This window comes from Rhipicephalus microplus, chromosome X (genome assembly GCF_043290135.1).
Source record: "Rhipicephalus microplus isolate Deutch F79 chromosome X, USDA_Rmic, whole genome shotgun sequence".
NCBI classification, from domain to species: domain Eukaryota; kingdom Metazoa; phylum Arthropoda; class Arachnida; order Ixodida; family Ixodidae; genus Rhipicephalus; species Rhipicephalus microplus.
This window is the reverse complement of record NC_134710.1, coordinates 471815128-471838529: the sequence shown is the minus strand read 5'-3', so window position 1 is coordinate 471838529 and position 23402 is coordinate 471815128. Positions and strand designations below refer to the sequence as shown.

At 46.1% G+C, this 23402-nt stretch overlaps 2 protein-coding genes across 7 annotated transcripts in view; one reads left to right on the top strand and one right to left on the bottom strand.

The window, feature by feature from the left end:
* Window positions 1–23402, top strand: part of LOC119160815 (endoplasmic reticulum transmembrane helix translocase) — a 520848-nt gene that overhangs the window by 68093 nt on the left and 429353 nt on the right. The window lies entirely within an intron of this gene.
* Window positions 14775–23402, bottom strand: part of LOC119161673 (uncharacterized) — a 28174-nt gene continuing 19546 nt past the window's right edge. For all 4 annotated transcript variants that reach the window (XM_075880799.1, XM_075880796.1, XM_075880800.1 and 1 more), the window contains 3 exons: window positions 16253–23139; window positions 15712–16178; window positions 14775–15628 (listed from right to left, as the gene is read on the bottom strand). The gene's annotated coding sequence lies outside the window, so the exon portion shown is untranslated. The remainder of the gene's footprint in view (window positions 15629–15711; window positions 16179–16252; window positions 23140–23402) is intronic.

Below are 23402 nucleotides of genomic sequence, written 5' to 3'. Positions count from 1 at the left end.
ATCGTCCCCCCCTAGGCCGCCTCCACCCTCGACGAGCCGGGATGACTGCGGGAATTCGCTGACCGCGGCTAAAGCAACCCCCGAGTCCAACGAGCAGGGAGAGGCCCTCCTCGCTTTATCCCACACACCCGTCAACGTCCGGGCCCCAGTGACCAGCCTGGCCTTGGAGGCCGGCCCCCAAGACCCAGCCGGCGACGACGCCCCCATAAAAAGTAAAGGGTATTACTTTCTACCCGGCGACAGCAAATGCGACCATGCTGCACCGACTTCCTCCCCCGCCTCCCATTCGGCGCGCCCAAGCCGGAAATCGGACGTGAAAACTGGACAGATGGGCACTGGGCTAAAGCAGAGAGCTCGCTCGCGCTCACGAAGACGCCCTGATGACGATAAGCGGTATCTGGGTGGTATCTGGGTATCCAGCAAGGAGGCCCGGCAGCATAGACCCGGGCCAGCAGGCCAAAGCAGTGATAGCGACGCTCCACCACACGCGAAGGCTCAAAAGCTCGAGAAAGACGTGTAGGCAAAGGGGAACCACCCCCCAAGCCCCGAGACGGACGTCACTGAAGCGGCGCGCCTGCCCTGTCGGCTTCACGGCCCTTTTCTCTTCCTCTCGTTCGCTCTGGCCGCACTATGTCCCACTTGCATTTCCTTCTCCTTCTGGTGCAGCACCCTCCTCGCCCCTTTCTGTCGGCACGCGGCTGTCGCTTATCTTGCTCGGTGCATTCGCTCACCCCTCTTTCCTTCTCCCCTCCAGCGCTTGGCATCGTGCCCAATCGGCGGATGACGGCCACCCACGCTGCTTGCTAGCCTCGATACTTCCCGCGTTTAGTTTTCTTCTTTTTAAGGTTTTTGATGGCCTTTTTGAAATCGGCTACGTGGAATATCCGAGAGTTTAGAGATAGGGTGAAACAAGCAGCCATCCTAGCTTTCGCTAGGAACCAGAACATAGACCTCCTCTTTATTCAAGAGGCAAATTTCCGAACGCCGCTGGATGCGGTTAATTTCCGCCGAGATCATCAGACCGACGCCTTTTTCTCTCTGGCGACCACGAGAGCATGCGGGGTCGGAGTAATATTCGTGTCAGGCAGATTTCGATCAAAATCGCATTGTATTTTCGGGGCGAATGGGTGGTAGATAATGATTAACATTTTCATCGAAGACAAAAAGATACGCATTGTGAACTTCTATGCCCCCGTGACAAGAAAACATACGAATAAGTTCAAGAGATGCACGAACTCCTCCTAGAGCCCAATCCCCACGTACTGGTCGGTGATTTTAATTGCGTGGTAGATTCTAACCGGGACGTGAGGGGGCCAAGCCAAGGAAGATCAACCTACAATGCAAAAGAGTTGGTGAAAACCCTTCGGCACCTAAACTTCTCGGACATATGGGTACACCTTTATAAAGACCGCTTCGTAGCAACCCGTACCTCTAGATCAGCAGGAAGTAGAGTAGATCGGATGTACTTTCCGGACCTCCTCCTCCCTTTGGTTGAAGGATGCGAAGTACTCGCGCTCCCGGCCAACCTGAAAGAGAAGACGGATCATGCCCCACATGTCACGATGGTAAAGGGATCTCCCGGCCCGCACTCTGATAGCAATAGCTGGAGAATAGACGCTGAGCTGCTGAGAGATGAGACTTGCGTAGAAAACTTGAAAGCTGCCATCAGCGCATCAGTAGAAAATGCCGGATATATTACCCCCCCCCCTCTGTGGGATAAACTTAAGGAAGAATGGAAGGCCCTGTTACAAAAAGAAGGCAAAGCCAGAAAAAGACGTCATACACAAAAGATGAAAGAACTTCTTTGCCGAATGTAGATCATCAAGGCAGCCGACACGTTGACCTCATGTACAACAGAGTACCTGACCTCGCTCGAGGAGCAATACAACCAACTCCTCAGAGATACCATGAGGCGACCTAGAAGTGAGCATGGACTCTTGGGCACAGTGACCGGAGTTGATGTGAGGGAAGTACGTAGAAATGGCTGTTTGCGAATTACGGAGGCAAAGCGCTTAGACGGTTCTGTAACCGACAACCCAGCAGAAATTGAGAACATCTTCAGAGAGTACTTCAGCATACAGTTCCAAGACACCGAACCAATAGACACCAATCGGAGACCCGACCATGTCAGAGAACTTTGCAGACATCTGCAGCGAACTAAGGAGGAGGAGGAGCCAGCAACCCTTAGCGCTGAAGTATCCCTAGCAGAGCTTCGTGAAGCCTAAGAAGCATGACCCCCAATTCTGCCCCAGGCGCTGATGGTCTGACTGCAGCCTTCTATGTGACTTTTCTCGAAGTTCTCGAAGAACCCTTGCTCGTGATGGTGAATGCAATCTTCAGGTCCTTCAAGAAACCCGACCCCTTCGGAGTGAGTAAAATGCCTTACTACAGAAAGAGGGTGCACAACCAAACAAGCCCATGGCGTGGCGTCCAATCACGCTTTTTAACACCGATTACAAGCTGGTAGCCACTATACTGAACAACAGGCTCAAGCTCCTGTTACCGGACATCATTAGCCCGTACCAAAGTGCGCGATTCCAGGAAGGTCGTTTTTTGCGAACCTCGCAGTGATCCGTGACTCTTTCGAATACGCGACGACAAGAGGTTTCAATGGTGTTTTTATTTCCCTAGACCAAGCTAAAGCTTTTGATAGGGTACGACACCATTACCTCTTCGACGTGATGCAGGAGTGTGGCTTACCGGCAAGTTTTATAAAACTGGCAAAAACTTTGTACGAGGACCTAACCTGCACCGTTGTGATAAACGGAGTCGCAACGCTGGCATTCAAGTATAGTAGAGGCATAAGGCAAGGATGCCCATTGGGCCCGACCTTTTTTGTCATGTCGTGCGAGCCGCTGATCACAAGTGTTATTGCGCATGAAGGCATTCGGGGCTTCCCGCTGACGGGCCAGGAGCAGGTGACAGTGCTGGCATACGCGGACGACATTTCCCTGTTTGTTGAAAGCAGCCTCCAAGCCTTCAGTGCGACGTTCACAAGATACGCGCAGGCATCCGGAGCGGCGATAAATGCGGACAAGAGCAAGGCGATGCTATTTGGAACTTTCCCTCGAGAAGCCTTAGGAAACATCGAAGTGGTGTCCATCGTTAAAGTACTGGGAATCTACTTCTCCAGTGAAGGGGTGGCACCAGCCACGTGGCAGAGAGCCCTCGAGAGGGCAAAGCAGGCAGCTGACCGCATTCGCCTCCTAAACTTTACGTTACGTGAAAAAGCGCTGGCAGCAAGGACCATCGTTTGCGCGTTTGCGTTCTACGCCAGTAGGGTAGCGGTGATCCCTAGGAAAACCGCGAGCCAACTGAACGCCGGGATCACCGATTTGCTATGGGAAGGGAAACCGGCACCAGTCAAGCGACACCTCCTTCAACTACCCGAGGACAAAGGTGGCCTCGGCCTCCCACACGTACAAGTGACCAGCCAGATACTGGCCCTCAAGATTACCCGCATGCTTTATTACGCAGCGAATTACGTTGGGAAGAATCTAATCAACTACTGTACAAGCACCATCACGCACTATCTGGAAAACCACAAACACGCTGGCCCGCGCGCGGAAGCGCCCTCACACTTTTACAGGACGGCGGAAACTACGACAAAGATCATAGAAAACGAAGCCCCGAACTGCGACATTGACAAGGACCCACCCGCCCGAATCGTCGAAGCGATAACAGAAAACCAGTTGTCTGAAGAAGAAAAGGAGCAGATCAAAAGCCTAGGACTGTGCAAACAAAAAAGCAATAAGTACCGACCGCGCGAAGTACATGACTTCGAGTGGAAGCGCAAGTGGCAAGTTTTGCCCACGAGACATCGCGTGCACCGTTTTGGCATCACGCTGAATAGCCAGTGTCACAAATTCCGCGCTGAGGAAACAATCTCCCACGCGTTGTTAGAATGCGGGGCGGCCAAGTCGGTATGGCGCCTGGTTGCGAGGTGCTTCAGCATCCGCCCTCCTCCGGCCCTCGAAAGGAATACGGGCTGCTTCGCAAGGCTGGTGATTGCCACCACACTCTTTGTGATTTGGAAACGCCGGTGCCTCGCTGAGGTAAAGAACACCCCAGTGAGAGCGGCCTACCCAGCACTAGCCATGATCAGACAGAAAATAGTGCAGTACTTGGCCAAGCAACTGGAAGCTGACGGGGAGGACCAGTTCCTTCGCCGCTGGCACACAAAGTTTTTTTCTTCAGAGGTGCGAAACTCCGTACCCCCATAATCCCCTACTAACCCCTTCTCCCCAAAACATTGTGTTACAAGTGAACGTATAGCGCCAGTCGAAGTATTGTAAATATGCCTACCCATGTTCACGATCTGTTGTAAATATATGTATATGTGATTGTAAATATATATTTGTGGTTTTTTACGAATGTATGCGTAGTTTAGCACTAACTTGTATATATATATATATATATATATATATATATATATATATATATATATATATATATATATATATATATATATATATATATTATAGATTTGTGTATGTGCCGCTAGTTTCCTCTATGGATAATAGAGTTTGTATGCCCCATAGTGCACAAGAGGGGTGTCTAAACGAGCACTTTATGTATAAAATGATGTAAAGAGTTTTTTTGAGTTTGAAGTTAATAAACTTCTCTTTCCATCCTGCTACTGTGATCCGACTTTCCGTTTACTGAGCACAGGTTCGCCCAAATGAACAGTTTAATCTTCAACGTACTCTCTGCTCCTGCATCGGCGACAATATAGTCTCATATGAATGATATCTGCACTATTGCTTACAACAAAAAAGGAAAAAAGTTGTAAAACGAAGACAGTATATTGAACAGAAAAAGAAAACAAAGGTTCAGGGAGGGAGAAAAAAATCAACAAGAAAATGCACACTAATGACTATACCTTTATTTTGGCAGCCGACCAGACAGCTGGTTTTGCCAAACCTGATTATTTGATATGTCGTGGATTTATCCAGATTCGAAAATTACTTCTCGGCCCGCTATTTTTTTGAGTATCTGTTAACGTGGGCTTTATGTTGAAAAACGTTTAGATTCTTAAAAAATTAACCCACCGCATCGAATGCATCTCTGAGGCAATTTCTAAAAACAGAGGCACCAAAATTTAGAACATTTTCTGTGGTTAAATTTAAACCTAGCTTCGAAAATATAATAGCTAAAAGTCTTTTACTAATTACTGCATGTTTTTGACATGAGTCAAAATAATGTTCAATAGTTTCTGATTATTCGCAGAACGGACCAAGGGGCGAAAGTATCAGACAAGCTCTGTGTAAATAAATATTTAAAGGGGGAACACGGCACCGGAATCTCGAGATGATAATTTCACGTTTTTTTATGGACTCCACTGGGCTTTCCATGGTAATTTGAGGTGCTGATAATCTGTCTATTTTGTGCTATTTTTCCAAATATCTGTAAAAATAGCAAATTTTCTATATTTAACCCCTGATAAGTATTCTAACTACAGAAATTACTGGTATATCAAGTGATGCTCGTGTAAAGGCATCTGCCAATTCATTTAATTTTAATCTGCAGTGACCTCAGACCCACACCAATGTTAGGAGTTTTAAAGGTGGCGGTGAAAATGTGTGGAACGCTGCTAGGGCACGAGATTGTTCTGAGGTTGTCAGAGCTGCACACACCGAAAGTGAGTCTGTTAAGATGATTGCACTGGTATAAGTCGTAGGAATTTTTCGAAGAGCTAAAATAATAGCTAAATAGCTACTAGCTCTTCTTCTTCTTCTTCTTCTTCTTCTTCTTCTTCTTCTTCTTCTTCTTCTTCTTCTTCTTCTTCTTCTTCTTCTTCTTCTTCTTCTTCTTCTTCTTCTTCTTCTTCTTCTTCTTCTTCTTCTTCTTCTTCTTCTTCTTCTTCTTCTTCTTCTTCTTCTTCTTCTTCTTCTTCTTCTTCTTCTTCTTCTTCTTCTTCTTCTTCTTCTTCTTCTTCAACTTCTTCTTCCTTGCTTTGATTTGCTTTGCTTTTCTAGATACATAGCACGTACCCACTTCGAGGGATTGGCCCAGAATGCATCGTGGAGCCTGTTAAACGGTATTTTAGGTGCGCTATAAAATTTAAAACCAAAAGTAAAGAATTGAAACGGCAATAATACGTGAACTATTCAATTTACCTACAAGTAATATGCTTTTGAGCCTGCATTTCAGACTGCCGTAATAAGCTGATGAGAATAATTTTGAAAGCTTTAGTTTTAACTTAACGAAATGACGAGAAATTTTAAATACCAGAATAAAATGGTACCCGTCGAGTATTTAAAATGAAATTACACACGGAATCAAAGACATCCTTGTAACAGTACCCAAACCTGAGGAACAGAAGCTTAAAACATTTTTCTCCAATAAGGTCAAGCCTATATATGAAAGGAGTAATTAGATGTCGAGTTCTGATACGAGAATATTTTGCACGTGACCAAAAGTAATGTGCGATATTTTCCACTTCTCCACAGAATTGGCAGAGGGGTGATATCACCAGACCAGTACACGGTCTGGTGATATCACCCCTCTGCCAATTGATTGATGAAAAACGCCATTGATTGATGAAAAAAACCAACGAAAGACGCCAGATGTTTTCTAAAAGCAAAACGAAAAGACGCCAGATGTTTCTAAAGCAAAACGAAAAGACGCCAGCTGCTTAACTTTCCAGGTGTTTTCTAAAGCAATGGTTTTATAATCAAAACCATATCGCGATACAGGTTTGCCGTTGACGATGCTCATTGCCTTCGGTGAGTGCTCGTATGGATAAGGATGCCGAAAGTAGAATAAACTTTTTATAAACACATATACTATGAACTAGAGGTGGTTAAAGGGGGGAAATAGACCCGAAGCGCAAGCCGTAAGAAGGTGTGCGTGTGCCACCTCTCGTTTAGTCCTCAAAATCTCCGCTGGATGGCGGTGCTTCTATATGGGGAATATATGATGAAAAGATCTGAGATGGTGGTACTTGGAGCGTTCAATAGATGGACGAACGGACCAACACACAGATGCATGGATGGACGCATGAACGGACGCAGGGATGGATGCATGGAATAACCCACAGCGGACGCACGAACAGACGCACGAACAGACGCATGCATGGATGGGCGGATGGGCGCATGGACGGCCACACAGACGGACGCATGGACGAACGGAAGCAAGAACGAATGGACGGACGAATGCTTCGCCCCACTCTCCATCATTCACTCCGTGGATATGCTGCCAATTTTTTTCAGTTTCCGAACTCCTCCTCTCGAGGTGGGCGCTATTTGCTTCTAGGGAGGGGGACTGCTGTCTAACTTTGCGCCACTTAAGTGACTGGCTGGCGCTGGATTCATCGCCGCTGCAGTTTCCTGCGTTCCGTACTGGGGGGCGGTAGTGCTTTTTTTTTCTGTGTATACCTCGTCACTTTCTGTACACGTAGCATGCTTCCACGGTCTTCTGATTACGATTCGACGCCCAGAGTCATGAAGAGATCTACGACGTACAAAACTGCCTGGTTGTTGACATCGCGGACACGATTTAAGCATTGACCTCGTGTGGATGCACCGAGTACGTGTGCACGTCTCCCGAGTTTAATTATGCTGCTGCTGCTGCTATCTCGCATGTGCGCTGAAGCTCAGACCTTCCCGACATCATCACCATGTTCTTTTTTGTTTTTTGTTTGTGCCCGGGCACAGCAATGTGTACAGGAAAAGCCTCGAGAAACCTCACTTCTCTCCAACCCACTGTTACTGCGGAAGAGTGGAAGATCCTTTCCACGCGTGGTTTGGGAAAGACGAGCACGGTAGACGATGTTCAAATTCAATAAAGTGGCATTCTGAAGCCATATAATCATATCATAGGCGAAGAACTCAAAATGGACCATGGTGCATGGGCATTGAGGAGTGTTGCCCGATTGTACTTGTCATGAATCCGCAAAAAAGAAAAAAAAGGAGTAGGGGGTACCAGTACCTCAACATACTGCTGCTGCTGCCTTGCGATCTGCCAGAAAAATCTGTGCAACAGGTAACCGCTCTTCAGAAGACTCCAGTTTTTCTGAGCGATTGGAAACAATGGGCTTCACTTCAGCTTCCCTGCGCTTATAGAGTTTAGCAGTGCCTCAGGAGACGGGAAAAGCTATGGTAATGCAGAATTCAAAGAATACATCTACTGCATCATCTCATTGTCATCCGCTAGAATTATAGACCGGTGTACGTGGTTTCAGCGAAAAGAAAACTACTTCTAGAAAGTTACTTTTGATATACCAGTGCCGTCACTCAAAGATGTAAGGGTAGTAGTATATGTTGTGCTTTTTGCAGCCCTGCCTCTGCTGTCCACCTGCTAGAACCGTGTTGCTAAGAGGAAAGTGCTGCTAAGAAATATTCTTCACAAGGACTGTGTGGGCATGATTGGTGATGACATTGGTGTGTGTGCCTTGTGTCATTTTAGCAAGAACACTGAAAAAACAGAATGGTAAAAACAGCCAAGAACAAGGTGCATATTTCAACCAGTGAATCAAGGAAACGCTTGAACTGTGCCATCGTCGCTCAAGATTGGAGAAAACTTGAGATACGCCAGCTGAGTGAAAAATTGAAGACTGCGTCCGCAGCGACCCTGAATGGTCTAGTTGAAGATTTACCTGCAGTGCACGAAGTGTCCATTCATTGTACATCCATCAGGCAACAAGACGAAAAATCACCGAATGGGTATAGGTACGACACAGATTGGCTCATGCTTTGTTTGCTTCTCATAGGCCCAAAATATTACAAGAAGCTGATGGGAACTTGCGTGAAATTCGTTGCTCTAGACAAAGTGTGTGATCGCAGCAAGCGTTCTTGTGTCAATGCACCAATTTCCTATTTTCACTAAGTTTGCACTTTTTGTTTGAATGATCCCAAGTATTATCCACTGAGAGACAACCGTATATCTAAATATTTAGAAATTAAAGAGACCACCGGTTTAATAAGCTGAATACAGAAATAGCGTCATTTCTGCGGTATTTTAAACGTGGCTGATACCTCACATGAAAACCTTTGTTTCCACTTCCTTTAGGATAAGGCCCATTGGGTTGCTTATCGCTGCGCAAAGTTGATGTACTTACACTGTAAGCAAAAACTATCCGAGTTTGGGGTTTTTCCTGCTCATGACCTCTGAAAACTCTCTCGGGTTTAAAATTACTACCTCGCGTAGGAGTAAAAGATGGTACATGACATAGTTTTACCACCACCTCTCAGGCAAGTAGTAAAAGGATGTCAAAATCCAGTTTTATCACTTAGGGAGTTTTCCATCACGGGATTTTTAACCTGCGTTTCAGAGTTTATTACCACGTGACTGCAAGGTGCAGCTGCTTCGGCGGCTTTTGCCCCATACCCCCCTTGTGACGCTCTCAGTGAATACTGAAGGTACGCGAAGCCCACAGATTTTTTTTTTTGTTTTTTTTTTTTTTGCATCGCCGTGCCTCTGGACTGACCTCGAGTCAACGCACTTTTACTGGAACTGGGGGCAGCATAAGCACAACAAGCGAGAACAGCATTCTTTGAACGGAAAAAAAAAAAGACGGGGTGGGGGGGCTCTCAAAAGAGAAAAAAAAGAAAGAAAACTTGCTGTGTAAAGCTGTCCTGCATATTTTCGCAAAATGTTGCTTTTGCTCGGCGGTGGCCTTGGAGACTGACAGTGCAAGACGCTCGGTATCTGTGTGTCTGGTTGGGCTGATGGATCTCACGTGTTTCCTACATCACCGAGCGACCGTGCTCTTCCGAACGCCTCCGAACCTGCACGTCGCGGATATCTCACTTCCGAGCCGAATCGTGAAGATCTGCCAGTGGTAACAAAATCAATCTGGTGTCATCGTCCGTGCTTGCCTGCTGGAGAAGCAATAAGCAAAATGCTTCACTCTGTCGTCGTCACCGAGCCGTGGCCACCAGTGACCAGTGGGAGTGTGTCGCCGGGGCAGGTGAAAGAAGCGTCGCATATATTTTGTTCCACAGTAGGCGATGTCTGCATGAGTAAAGTGCTGCCCGAATTGCCCACCTCATGCACCAACTGTTCTCAAACATGTAGCGCGAAGCCGATACGAGGCAGACGGAAACAAGAGGCTGCCCGTGAGCACGAAGAAAACCCGGATGGTGGTCTTTCGTTGGAAGTGTGCATACACCGCCCCGTCCCCGTAAGATATATCGGTGACGTGTTCACTTGTGTCTGAAATGACGACGAAATTCGCACAGGATATGTGTTCTGTGATCGCCAGCTGTGTTTTATCGGATAGCCGTGCTCCTCAAAAAGGCCTAGAACGCCGTCGGTAAGCAGCTTGTATGCAGGCGTGGACCGCTCTTCTACGCCCGTTGTGATGGATACGTGCTGCTACTGCGTTTGTGCACCGTCGCTGAATGAAAATCATTGAGCTACCATGTTTTGTGCGTACTTAGGTATATTTTGTGGACTTGTGCATCAGCAGTGTTAACACGCGTGGGGCAAAGAGCCCGGTGTTCCAAGCAATTTTCGGATAATCAAAAAGGTGAGATCGTGTAGATTTATAATAAAAGGTTGGTGTGACATTTAGTGCCCTGCAGCCCACCTGAAGCTTACGCTTGCACCTTCAAGCGTTGTTGTTAATCGATGCAAAAAAAGGGCTCTCCTACCAGTACCACATTGCCGGTCAAAAAGTCGTGCCAATATATATATATACCGGATTGTCGAAGTGTAGTCGAGCAACGCGTGCAGTCTGTGCTAGTGGTGTATTATTCTGCATTTGTTGTGTGTGCGTGTTTGTCTGTATGTGAATGTGTGTGTCACCAATTCTGCCGTTCAATAAATTCAATCAATTCTGCTATTCAATAAATTTGTCGACTCTGAGCGAATGCACCCGTCATTTTTATTTTTTTACCACCAGAAATAACTCCCAGTAATCACCTCAAAAACCTTGTGAAGGTAGTAAAAATTTACTCTCTTTATACTCGCTGAAAACCTCACTGGGGTAAATAATTACTACTCTCGCTACGTTCAAAAACTCAGTTAGCACGAGAGTAAATTTTTACCTCGGTAGTAGGTGGTAAAAAAAAACCAGGAAAGGTAGTGCGCTAGAGGACAAATGGTTTAACCAGTTTTTGAGGTTATTTCAGGTCATTTTTGTTCAGTGTGTAGTGTCGAAGACTCGCGAAAACAGCTTCTAAACAACTTAGCTGAAACCGACATTTCGTTGAGACGTAGCTGCTACAATTGAGCTCCGAATTTCGTTTCTACTGCATTGAAGAACACGAAGTTACAGGATGACAAAACGGCCCTTTAATCGACAAATGCTAGTGTAGCACCACGCTTACGTGAGCTATTATTTTTTACCAAACACCCGGATTGACACCGCATATGCATCTAGGCCAGACGTTATACTCGTCGTGCGTAAATCAAAAAGTTGCGATGCGATGCTCCTAACATAAAATCTTTGTATAAACAATGCACACTGCCTACACCGCACCTCGCTGTAGGAGAAGAGTCTCGTTTGCTTGGCGCAAAGTTCTTATGCACCGCAGGGGTGGCTAGAACTGCAACCAGCCGCCTGCTCCCCAAAAGCGAGGTGGGGAGACAGAAGCTCAAAAAGTGTTTGTAAACGTTATAGTGACATATAAATTGCACCAGAGCCTGCCAGTCTCTGGCAAAACTGTGCGTTCACCGGCAAACCACCCCTCAAAACTTCCGGAGCTTGTTTTTTGCGTGGTTTTGGTCTTTGTTGCTTGCAGCTATAGCCGTGGCTTCTTGCGTTCCGATGTTTATGCGGATAAAATTTTTCCGATGAAGTGCTGGCAACTCCAGGAGAGCTCTGTCAAACCACGATGCAGTCTGCAAGACTGAAGTAATTTTATAGTCAAAATGTTCTGGTTTCCGATCAATGACGACAAAAAAAAAGCGCCTGCATTGAAGCTATCACGCGAGAAAACTGGATACCCTTTCAGAGCGTGTAGGTTTGTTCTGTCCACTTCATGAAAGGCAATGTACACCTCAGCGCCGACTAATGCCGCAGAAGTGATAATCATATGTTAGACTAGTCGAAGGCCCCAAGTTACTGGGAACACACTGCAGCCGTCGCTGTCGTCTTCCATCCGTGGCAGATAAGCGTATTGACGCCTGTAATAGGTAGCGAAACGTGATAGCTAACACTGAAAATTCATCGCAAAGGGGTTTCTTGTATACACTGTAAAAAATTACTCCGAGGTCAGTGTAAAACACTTGTCCTCTAGCGTCCCCCCTATGTGGAGCAATTTTCGCTCCGGACATACGGAGCAAAATGTTTGCTCCGGCTCGCCGGAGGAATCGCGTGGTGCACCCAGAGTACCTTCAAAAGATATTTCACTGTGGCCGACCGAAGCATTTGCGTGGCGCCCCCGAAGTACTTTTTACTGGCATTTTCCTCCGGCTGGCTGGACTGATTACGTGGAACATTTGGAGCATTTTCGCGGATTTTTCACTCCGGCTATCCGAGGCTTTTGTGTGGTACCTCCGGAGTATTTTGCGAATATACTTAATTAAAATTTCAGTAAGGTGGACCAGTATTTTTCAAAGTGTTTGCACCGCTGTTTATTTATTGTATGCGTTGGTTAGATGAAGGAAGTCTCTATTCTCATGCAATCACAACAGATGTACTGTGTATTCTTTTCCACAGAGCTCTAGCAGATGAAATTGAAGGAAACACGTGAGTTCTTATGCTTTATTGTTCAATATAAGCTGCCAATTCTGGATGATTACCCAGCATTTAGGAAAAGGAGACAAGAATAAACAAACATGCAAAAAGCCACCAAAAACAAAACACAATAAGACAGAGCAGATCAAGTCTACAGCACTCAAGTTTGAACCACAGCGCTTCACAGTGAACCCCATAATGCTGCAAAATGATGCACGACAAACGAAAAAACCAAGGCCACCGAGAATAACTCTTCACCATCTCTGAAGGACCATCCATCAGATGCATTGATGACGCAAAGGTTGAGATGATTGCTTCCTGCACAATTTAGAAAAAAATAATTATACATGAGGACTGCAAACCACGTGAGAGGCACGAAACACACACACACACTCTCTCTCTCTCTCTTTCTCTCTCTCTCTTTGTCTCTCTCAAAGACAGTATCAGCGTTCAATATCAAGAATCGCATCCGATGCAATCCAGTGCGAGACAGCCGCAACATGATAAAAAGGACACCTGCCTGACGCAAACAAAGTTCAAAAGTGGTCAAAGCTTTCTGCATACTTCTAAATCAATAGATCTATCTTTTCTTAAACATCCAAAAGCAATTTTTGACTAAAATAATCTTATTTTGGCTCCCACAGGTCGCTAGATTGAATCCCGGCTGTGGCAGCTGCATTTCCGATGGAGGCGGAAATGCTGTAGGCCTGGTGCTCAGATTTGGATGCACGTTAAAGAACCACAGGGCGTCGAAATTTTTGGAGCCCTCCACTACGGCATCACTCATAATCATATGGCGGTTTTAGGACGCTCAACCTTACACATCAATTAATAGAGAGCTTTAGTTTAGCGCGCGCAAGGCGGTACGCGCCCAACGGCTAGCGCGCGAAGTACGTTACAGCTGAGTCTGCTTGCTAGAGTATCAGTTTAGCCAGAGTCCTTCAATGCTTTTCTGGTCACGAAACTCCGCCCGAAGGTTGATATAGGGACAAAATCTGTCGCTAGAGGCGCCACCCGTCGTATGGGGGCCACAAGCCGCCGCCACTGCTGGGCTTGTATGCGCACTGCGGCCGACGTTTCGACGCGATTATGTGCGTGCTGTTCTTCCTGTTACCTTTTTTTAAACGTCTCTGAACGCATCAATGCCAACAGATAAATAAGTTGAAACGGGATCCAGTGTCGACGACGAATGAGAGCTGTTTACTTTGGAACGCACGCGTAGTTTACTTGGAAGTGCGGGTTCACCTTATAAACAGCATCGCATTAAATGTGTTCTCACAACGCGCGATAACGCATTGTGTCAATAATTGTCTCATAGCCTAATTATATGCATACTTACGATGCCTCGAAGCGGTACTTGCGAGCTATAGCTCGCAAGTGTTGAAAGACAGAATGCTCCATGCTCTTGATGCGAGCAGCTACTGCTTGATCTGCTCGACAACATGTTTGTATTTGCGCCCGGCCGAAGGGCGATTATGTTTATGCGGTAGGTGAGCTTTATATTCTGGTAGGGCCGCTAATAAGGGGAGGAAGGTGAACGAAATGAAACACGACTGGGTAGTACAGGAGCAATCACATTGGTTTATATCCGGCTCGCCTCTCGCGCGCTACTACCCAAGTATTCAAATGAACTGAATGGTTGAGCCAGAAGTTTTATTCCAGATCTTTTAATTGAGTTTATACCCAAATGCGCAGTTGTTTTTGACACACGTTTGTGAGCGCCGATTGCTTTTTTTGACGCGGGGACTTTCGATGCCGAGGGCTTTCGCGACCGCTCTAAACGTGCCCAACATTTGATTGATCACTTCTTTCCACGCAGTTTACACGGGACACCCGCCGCTTGACGTTTTCTTGTGTTTACTGTTTAGGACATTATTATTTACCGGCCGACAACCCATGATTTCTCCGGGAACGGAAGTACAGCAGCCTAATCTGGAAGTTTCTTTTGATGCCAGTGCTAGCCGCTTGGCCGCCTCTGCCACTACCGAGGTACCTCATCACACATTTGTTTTTATATTTTGGGTGGGAGGGGGGGAAGGGCGGTTATGATTTAAGGCATGCAATAAATCTTAAATTTGGTGCTAATGATACGCCGCCTAGTAGTCAGGTGTGTACTTATGAATGGTAGATTCACATATGGTGCATGTAATGGGGAGAAAGTTGGAAAACATTTATTTACACAAAATACACTGAGAACAACACTTTGGAGAAGAAAAGCACTAGAAACTATTGCAGCTGTTCTGAGCAATGTTACACAATCTGTGACTCTACTGTACAATGTGTATTTCGTTTCATTAACAGCTGCACTCTGCCTTAGCTCACTGCCTAAAATAAACTGTATTTGAATATACACTATTTACACTATATGCAGATAAATATGAATAGTACGAAAATAATACAGTGTAATGTATACAAGATATACAACACTATATACAAATGGGAAGGCGTGCTCACATACACAGCCATTATGCTTAACACTGTGGCTTCCGCCCACCACTTGCAGGGCATGAACTGCGCACAGTTGGCCGCGAGGCTTTCTTTTTTTCTCGAGTGAAGAAATGTAATCTACATCTCAAAAAAAGTGTACAACCTCAGCTGTTGTCCCTAAAAAGTGCAACAGACAACCTACACTTGCTGACGCTGTGCGGCTGTCGAGCAAAATGCCCTCAACAATCCTCGCGTACACGACACCGCATGCAACGTTTTGCACCGTGTACATCTCTACATGTTCTTCAACAATTTTCAGGAGAGCAAGAAGACGGCTGCTAGGTACTTTCAAATAGCCCCTCGATTTTGTTTTGATCAAGGCAGATGCTGACGTGTTGTGCTCAACATCGTTTCGATGCAGCCTAAGCAATCCAAAGTAGAAAACTTCTTGGCCACATATCCGCCGAGGTAATCCAAAATGGAGTCTTTGGTCGAAAGGGGGCCAATGTCCTCCACGCAGTCTGTTGTTGGCTCCAGCAGGACATCGTCCAGCAGAACAGCTAGTGTGTCCACCTGAAATGCGCACAACTTCCTGAATTTTCAAGGTGATAAAAAGGAAACTTCAGGACACATACACGACACAAATTGGAAAATACCTGAGTCGTAGAGGGCTTTTCCTTGTCAAAAAGACCTTGCAGAGTGAGAAGCAGTTGTGGCCCGCTTCCGTCAACTGAAGCTCGCTTAGGTGGCCGCACGAGGTTGTTCACCGACAGCATCCGGTATATAAACAAAAACTGCTCAACAGTTGGTTGGCCCCCGTCTCATGCAACATGCCTGGCTATCCCAAAGAAGCGCTGGACAAGGAAAAAGAAAGGTATCTGTACCAACACACCGTGCCAAAAAGTACCTGAATTACCCCTAAAGGGTCTTGGTCGAGGTTTACAACTAGAACATAACGGAAGCCAGACTTCAAGAGTCGATCAATCAGGGCCACCGTGCTGTGCAGCGTCATCCTCAGTGCACCACAAGTTGGTTTGCTAAGGAAGCACACCTGCCTCTGCTTCGGCAGGCTCTCTATGTATGTGCAGCAATCCTCCAGCCACTTTATGTTCGCCTTCAATGTCTGCAATGCAAGAAATATTAACCTTGAGTACACTATAAAAGAAAAACATATTTGGGTGTGATTTACTAGCTCACCGCGATGTGCTCGGCTTCGTTGTATTGCACGTCCTGTGGTCTTCTTGAGTTGAGGCAGTCAAATAGATCGTTCATCTGCTTCGTGAAGTCGTATGTACCTGCGGAGTTATGTAGCTTTTGGCAGCCTTCTTGCTTGCTGTAAAACTCCATTGCAGACGCCGTGCTTCCATGAAAAGCTGAAAATGATGGCACACTGTTGTTGAACGAAAGAGCTTGCATTGAAATTTGTCTTTTTTGACAAATCATCAGCAAAGTTTTGTGTCATTAGTTCGCCTGTAAGTAGCCTTACTAATTACTAGGAGTGGTTACTCGCCTGAACAGCAAGCCGGACACTCATCTTCTGGAAGGCGTTCGGGAAGATGTGAGCCCTTGTGAGCTCGGGACTGCCCGAAGGCCAGCCTGTTGCTCCTCGTACTCCAGCAGGCCAGAGTAGAGAAAGTGATAGACCTCATGTCCTTCCGGTAGCTGCGATAAAAAGGGGAAGCCACTCCTCGCAAAGGGAGTAACCTGACGTAGATATGAATTACTGCTTACCAGAAACTTTCCAACCTTCTGAAGATTGTTCCTTATGCATTTGAAGACATGCGGTGGACCAATTAGTGCATGCACTGTCCGTGAAGGGTGACATGGATGCTGGAATGAAGTTTGCAGCTGTTTCTGGTCACTGTTTATCCCTGAAAAGAACACATCAATGCAGTTAGTAGTGTTCAATTCTTAATTTGACAAATTTAACTCGTGTCCCCAGATACTAACCCAAGCCTGAACGATTTGGTGTTGAATTATCGCATGTAACAGCATCGACAATAGCGCCAGCGTTCGAAAGGTGCACAATGCACTGGAGCAACAACTTCGCTACTATTGAACTAGGGGCTGCACCGGAGGAACAAAAGATCCCAACAGTCTGCGATTACCCTCCAAGAAATGGTAGGAAGAGAAAGACCAGGACGTGATCGCCATCTTTCTCACAGTCCGAGGGTCTTGTGTGCTAAGCGAAGTTAACTTTTCCGAGCAGAGCCATGTCTGACTCCCTAATGTGCACACTCTTTCTTACGCTAATTTCATCGAACATCAGGACACCTGTAAAAAAATACATCTTATTAGACATGCACCACATATGAGATATGAAGTCATAGAATGCAGTAGTAAGTTTGTGCATTGTTCCAAACCTCGACGCTCTCGCTCAGGAAGTACTTGCAGCTTGTCTTTGAGAACGGTGAATAGACTGCTGTCAAAACCAAAGTCAGCCTTGAGGCTCCTCAGGTACGTGTAGAGGGTGCGAGGGTTGGGCAAGGGAAGGTACTCATTCTCGTGAAGGAATGTATAGACCGCTGTCGACTTAATCTTCAGTAGCAGGCAGTCATAAATCCATGCTTTTTTTGTACCTATAGAGAGTGCAGGCTCGTTGTGCATTAAGGTAAACCGAGGCTGGTGAGTGAACAGTGCAAGTGCATAACCACAGCAAGTAGAAAAAAGAAGATGCACGACATGCATCACACCATCTTTCCTCATACCGCAATACACAACCACCGCGTTTAAAAATGCCTTGTCATTTTCAATATTAACATGCACCCCTACTCCAGTACGAGAGCAACAGACAGCTTGCATTGTGCGATCATGCAAAGCGGGCAATTTAGGATTACTCTGACATGCAATGCGAGCGTGCACTGCTCTTAAAAAATATGCACAAGACAGTGGCACGAAAAAGATGTGCGATTATATTCATAGCTTCGTGGCAGTTATGTGCGACTGAAGATTACCTGGCAGCTTTCGGAGATTTCGCGTTTGCCTTCATGATGCACTGATCGTAAATAAGCTTCTTGCGGGTAGATAGCTTGTCCAGGTTTTGCAAGAGTCTTGCATTTTTGTTGGCCAGGACTCTCATCTTTGCAAGCTGCTTCTGACACCATTCGAGTCGTTGCCGCGTACTCGAAAGCTTCGCCTTTAGCGCCTGCACTTCAAGAAACGAACACACTGCCTGTTCCGTTCGGCAGGCCTGATCTGCGTGTCCGCTATCACTGGCTGCTGCATCTGTAATACAATTCAATAACACTGTTCAGAAGCACCTCAATGCCACCAGCCGCTAACACAGGGTCATGCGACTGAGGGAACAAAGTAACGCCGCGACTAAACCGGCTCAAGAACTTACCGTCACTGGCTTCTCCTGCCGAGTCGGTGTTGACATTTTGGCATTCCACTGCTGCGCATTCCGGTGTGACAATTCACGCCACCTCTTCGCTGGTTGCCTCTGAGTCGCAGGCCGTGAACGCGGTTTCGGCTTTGTCAGGTACGCCGGGAGCCCGTCAAAAATTCTTGGAACGGCGTTCGTGCGAAGCCTCGGTCTCTCTCGCTGAAGCGACACGGCCACCCCGTTCACGATGTGCTCGTCGGTTCTCACAACGTCGCTAGCATCAAAATGCTATTCGCACACCCGAACGTTCTTACTTTCGAAGCTGAAACCGCCACCTTCCAACCGCGGTATAGCTCGCTTCCATTTCTCTCGGAGTTCGGCGCTACTTGGGAAACAGAAGAGCGACGCCTTTTTTTTGTTGCTTCGGTATCCGGAGCTGTAACCCGTCACACAGCACGTCTTAGGCATTGTTCATTCAAATTTTCATGCCGTTCACCTTGAGCACGGTGCACTGGCACATGAAGTTCGCGTTTCGCTGATGCAGAAACCGCGAGCTGCCACCACACAACGCCTTCGGGATGCCGCCGTGGCCAGTGCGTTCCGCCGGGCGCAGCGGGGCGATGGTCCCCCTAGGACGGCTTGCACCACGTAGCGGCCGCTCTTGGCACCATATCAAGCTCTCCCATAGAGTGACGGAGAAGTTTCGTGACCAGAACGGTATTAAGGGACTGTGGTTTAGCGTACGCGAACGCGGACACATGGACTGCGCCTAGGCGTCAAGACGTTCATCTTGGAGTGGCATTTGGCGCCACCTGGTGACTAGCCATAAAGCGCAATAGCCAATTATAGTTGACACGAGTCAAGACATGAGCCAAGCCAAAATTTCAGGAGGAGCTTAGTCTGACCATAGAGAAATAAAGGTTAAGAGTGGACACTCCCGTAGACCCCAGCGGCCCAATCGACCCTAGCACACCTAGTGGTTGGTGAGAGCAAGTGGCGTGCGCTTCCTGTTTCGGTTTTACTGGCGCGAATTTTGAATTACTTTGCATAACCGACGTTTGGCTATGACGAAAGTTCATGATTTCAGACCACTATTCATCGCCCAAATGGATAGTTTTTGTAGGTCGTTTTGATTTAGCGATTCCCTGTTTTGTTTTGTTCAGTGGTTCGTGCGAATCGGTCGTGACGTAATTTTTATTTCGATTAAGTTATAATAAAAAGAGATGCAGGTAATGATAATTCACTACGGTTTTATTCATCGCGCTTGTGTTTTTCTTTTGGAACGAGTGATCAATGTATATATCAGTCAAAGAAACAGAGTATCCGTAATGTTTTATTCAACGGCAAGGTAGAGTCTGAGAATATAAAAAGCACAATATGACAAAGGTAGACAACAAATGCATCTCGCCTTACAAATAAATTGTAACAAATACAGAGAGAACACAGACAACGCACACATCGCTAGAGTTGGCAGAAGCCGAGAAGCTGGTGAAGTATGACACACCGGGCCAGTGGGTAAGTAAGGATCTATGGCAAAAACACAGCGCACAATGCTAATGAAGAAGGAAGAAGTGACATATACACAGCAATGAAGTCGCGAATCACGCCTGGGGTTAACCGAAATATTGCATATAAAAAAGAGCACACAGAAACCACACGACACAATATAGCAGAAGGGCAAAGGTGCCGTGTGCTGGCTGTGCTTAAGAACAGCTAGTCCAAAATGAAAAAAAAAGCAGACTTGATGCCTGCTTGTCCTCAGAAAGGTAAGGCTTTGCAGCTTGCTCACTACGTGAAAGACAAACTTTATGCTACAACACTGGCAGGTTTTGTGGCTTTTGTTATGCGTCGCCTTCATCAAAAACTTAAGATCCCAAGTGATTTGCGTCTGGGTGTTGCTGTGACGCTTGCGAGTTCAAATAGATTGTAGTCATCACTTATCCAGAATTGTGGACCTTAATTGGTGCTACGAGAGCGGTATTACAGGGCTAATAAATAGCAGAAGGAAACCACTTTGGCTCATTATTTTTCACAAAGGCTCTACATCGTACGTTATCACTCAAAAGCTATATAAAAATAAAATGGCAGCGTCCGCAGCCCCATCAAACGCTACAAGTTTGAGTATTCTTTTGAAAATTTTGATGGGCGTGATGAGGAGGTTGATGAGAAGCTAAAATACGAAAAGCGTGATAACGTGAACCGTGCCCACTTCATACTGTGTTCCTTGCCCGCTCGAAGACATTTCAACAAGCGGTTTTGTTATCAATATATTACTTGAGCTGGAGAGATAAAGCATACACAGTGACCAAGCGAGCCACAGTAAAGTGTACAGTTCGCCCGCATTTGCTACAAAAATACAGACAGGATACCCAACATTCTTTTTAAGGTTATGCAAATCACTTCGAGCGAATACACAGTGTCCCTACTCCTCATAGCGGGTAACCTAAACAATGTATGCAACGAAGGAGTGGCTAGTCCCGTTGAGCTGAATATAAGCATATAAGACCATAATGAAGTCTGCTGTAACGAAGTAATAACATAACAAAGCTATTGCAGGATTCGGCTCAACTCGAATACTTTAGTGTAAACCCGCCGCTAATTGCTAACCTTTGAACTTGTCAAGCTGTATGCCTGAGATTGAAGACTGAAACCTAACCCTATCTAAGTTTCGGTTCACAAAACGCACATGCCAACATAAACGAACCCGGCAAAACATTTTCAGAAACTTCGCGCGACACCCAGCAGAGCAGAAATGAAAATCGCCAACACTTGACAGATGGGGATACAAAACATCACACACTTTCAGGTGATGTGCAGTGGCCTCAATTATGGCAAGAAAGTGAGATTCAAGTTGTTGTACGTATGCAAAAGCTGCTTCTGATGGCACAGTGAGATTTCCAAAAAGTTTGCTGGGGACGTGGTATGCTTTGAGCATTGTGAAATACTGCTGGGTACCCTTAAGCGTCTCACTGTCATCTTTCAGTAACTGTGGGCAACTGCAACCGTCACATGCATTCCGAAGGAAGTGTTTGATGAGAAAACCAGCTACATAATATGCAGCGGAGTCATCGATAATATGGGAGTGAACGTTTGTCGCAAGTTCAGAGAGATCGTCTAGAGCGGGAAAGTCGTCAGGCTGTGGCTGTGCACACTCCTCATTATCCACAAGAGACGCACTGGTGAGGGAGAATGGCGAGAGCTGTTCCTGGAGGAGGTCACATTCATCATCCTCGACATTTCCGTATTCTGACAGCTTGAAGAGTTTTCTTATGCGGATGTGCTTCAGGCCACAAATAAATTTTGCTACATTGGGGTTGGTGTTGCAACCCTGTTTTTGCCTAATGTGGCCAAATATGTTCTCCAGAGGATCCTGTTGAAGCCTGCGTGTTAACAGGTATTCAAAATTGTAATTTTTGGAGAGGTCGTCCCATAGCTGACAAATTGCCTGAATTGTAATTTGCCAACCTACGATGGTTTGTGGTTGACGTCTGCCAACAAACTGCCATGATGCAATCCAGGGAAGCTGGCCTCGGAGGAAGTCAAACAGCTCTGAATCATTTTTCATGATTGCATGCCGCAGCTTTTGCGAAGTTCTTTTTTTACTCGAGCTGTTCAAGGCATCGAAAATCCTGTCCATACGATCACAAAATTGAGCTGTAGTGATGGCCGAGGCAGGTAGCACCTTCGCATACACCAATGCCGTGATAGCAATCGAAACTGATGCACTGAGGACCTGAGTTGCTCTGCTGACCTTCATATTAGAAAAAGGTTTCTGATGAACGTGCCGTTCAGTCAACTTTGGAGCCAATCGCAGCCGCAACTCATGTGAGGATTGGTAAAGGCTTACAATGTGCGACCAGTTAACGATGTCATCCCCAATGTATAACTTGTGACATTATTGCACGTTGTTTTAATTAAATGCGGAACATCAAAAGTGTAATATACCCGCTCACCATTGACTTCAAAAAAAAAAGCTTTGCTACAGTCACTCTTAGTTGGTTAGCGAGACTTACATTTGAACTGCCCTGGTCACAAATGACTGCTTTCACTGCAATATTAATGCTCCTAAGCTCCAAAATGAGTGACACCAGCAAGTTATGCATAACAGATGATGGTGTTGATGTGTGCCCTATAGTAAAAGCAACCGGTTGAACCCACTTTCTCGAAACGCCAACAAGAAGAAAAACCAGTGCTCGATCAGCGATGGTTGAAGTGCGATGAGTGCCATCATCTGTAAAACCCTGGACAACGTCTCTTGCAGCATCATAGTACAAATTCTTTTTGAGTGCTATTTCGTCGAAAACTAAAGCGCACACTCGGTCCCGTTCATTCCAAGCTTGAGTATTTGTTGCAATGGAAGAAAGGAATCCTGGAATTATGCCTGGAGTCATCTTTACATTAGCTAGCCACCTCCTTAATGACCGCCGGGAGGGCAAAGAAAAATATGGAGCCAGAAATCAGTATGCTCGCGGACCTCGGAAATTTAAGTGAAGAGCAACTTTCTTGAACCACACGGGAAACCGCTTGCCCTTGCGTTTGGGCCTCAAGCGAACATGTGCAGAAAGAAGTTTAAAAACCTCCTCGGTGACGTGCGGTCGGATAACTTCAAGGGCCTTTGAAGTCGATGACGGTGCTTGGTGAGGCTGTCTCCGCAGTCTTTTGATAGTTTTCCGCTGTGCTGCTACTTTGGCTTGCAGATGTTTAATGGTTTGCTTGTACTTCATTGATGGAGACATTGTCGCTGGCACACAGGAACGCACTGCAATAAACAAAAAAAATGGATGTAAAAGCGAAGAACAACTAATCCCATACGAGCACTTTCCTCGCTCTTTCAGACCCAAGGTGCACAACTTTCTGTGGTGCAAAGTTTTCGATTCCACTACCTAAAAACAAACCATTCACAATGTTGACAATTCACACAAAAAAAATAAAAATCACTGAGAGCCCACCCTTACATTTTGTAAGTGCACACGTAGTGTCCTTTTGGGGATAGTTTCCTCAGAATGTCCTAAACATAAAATA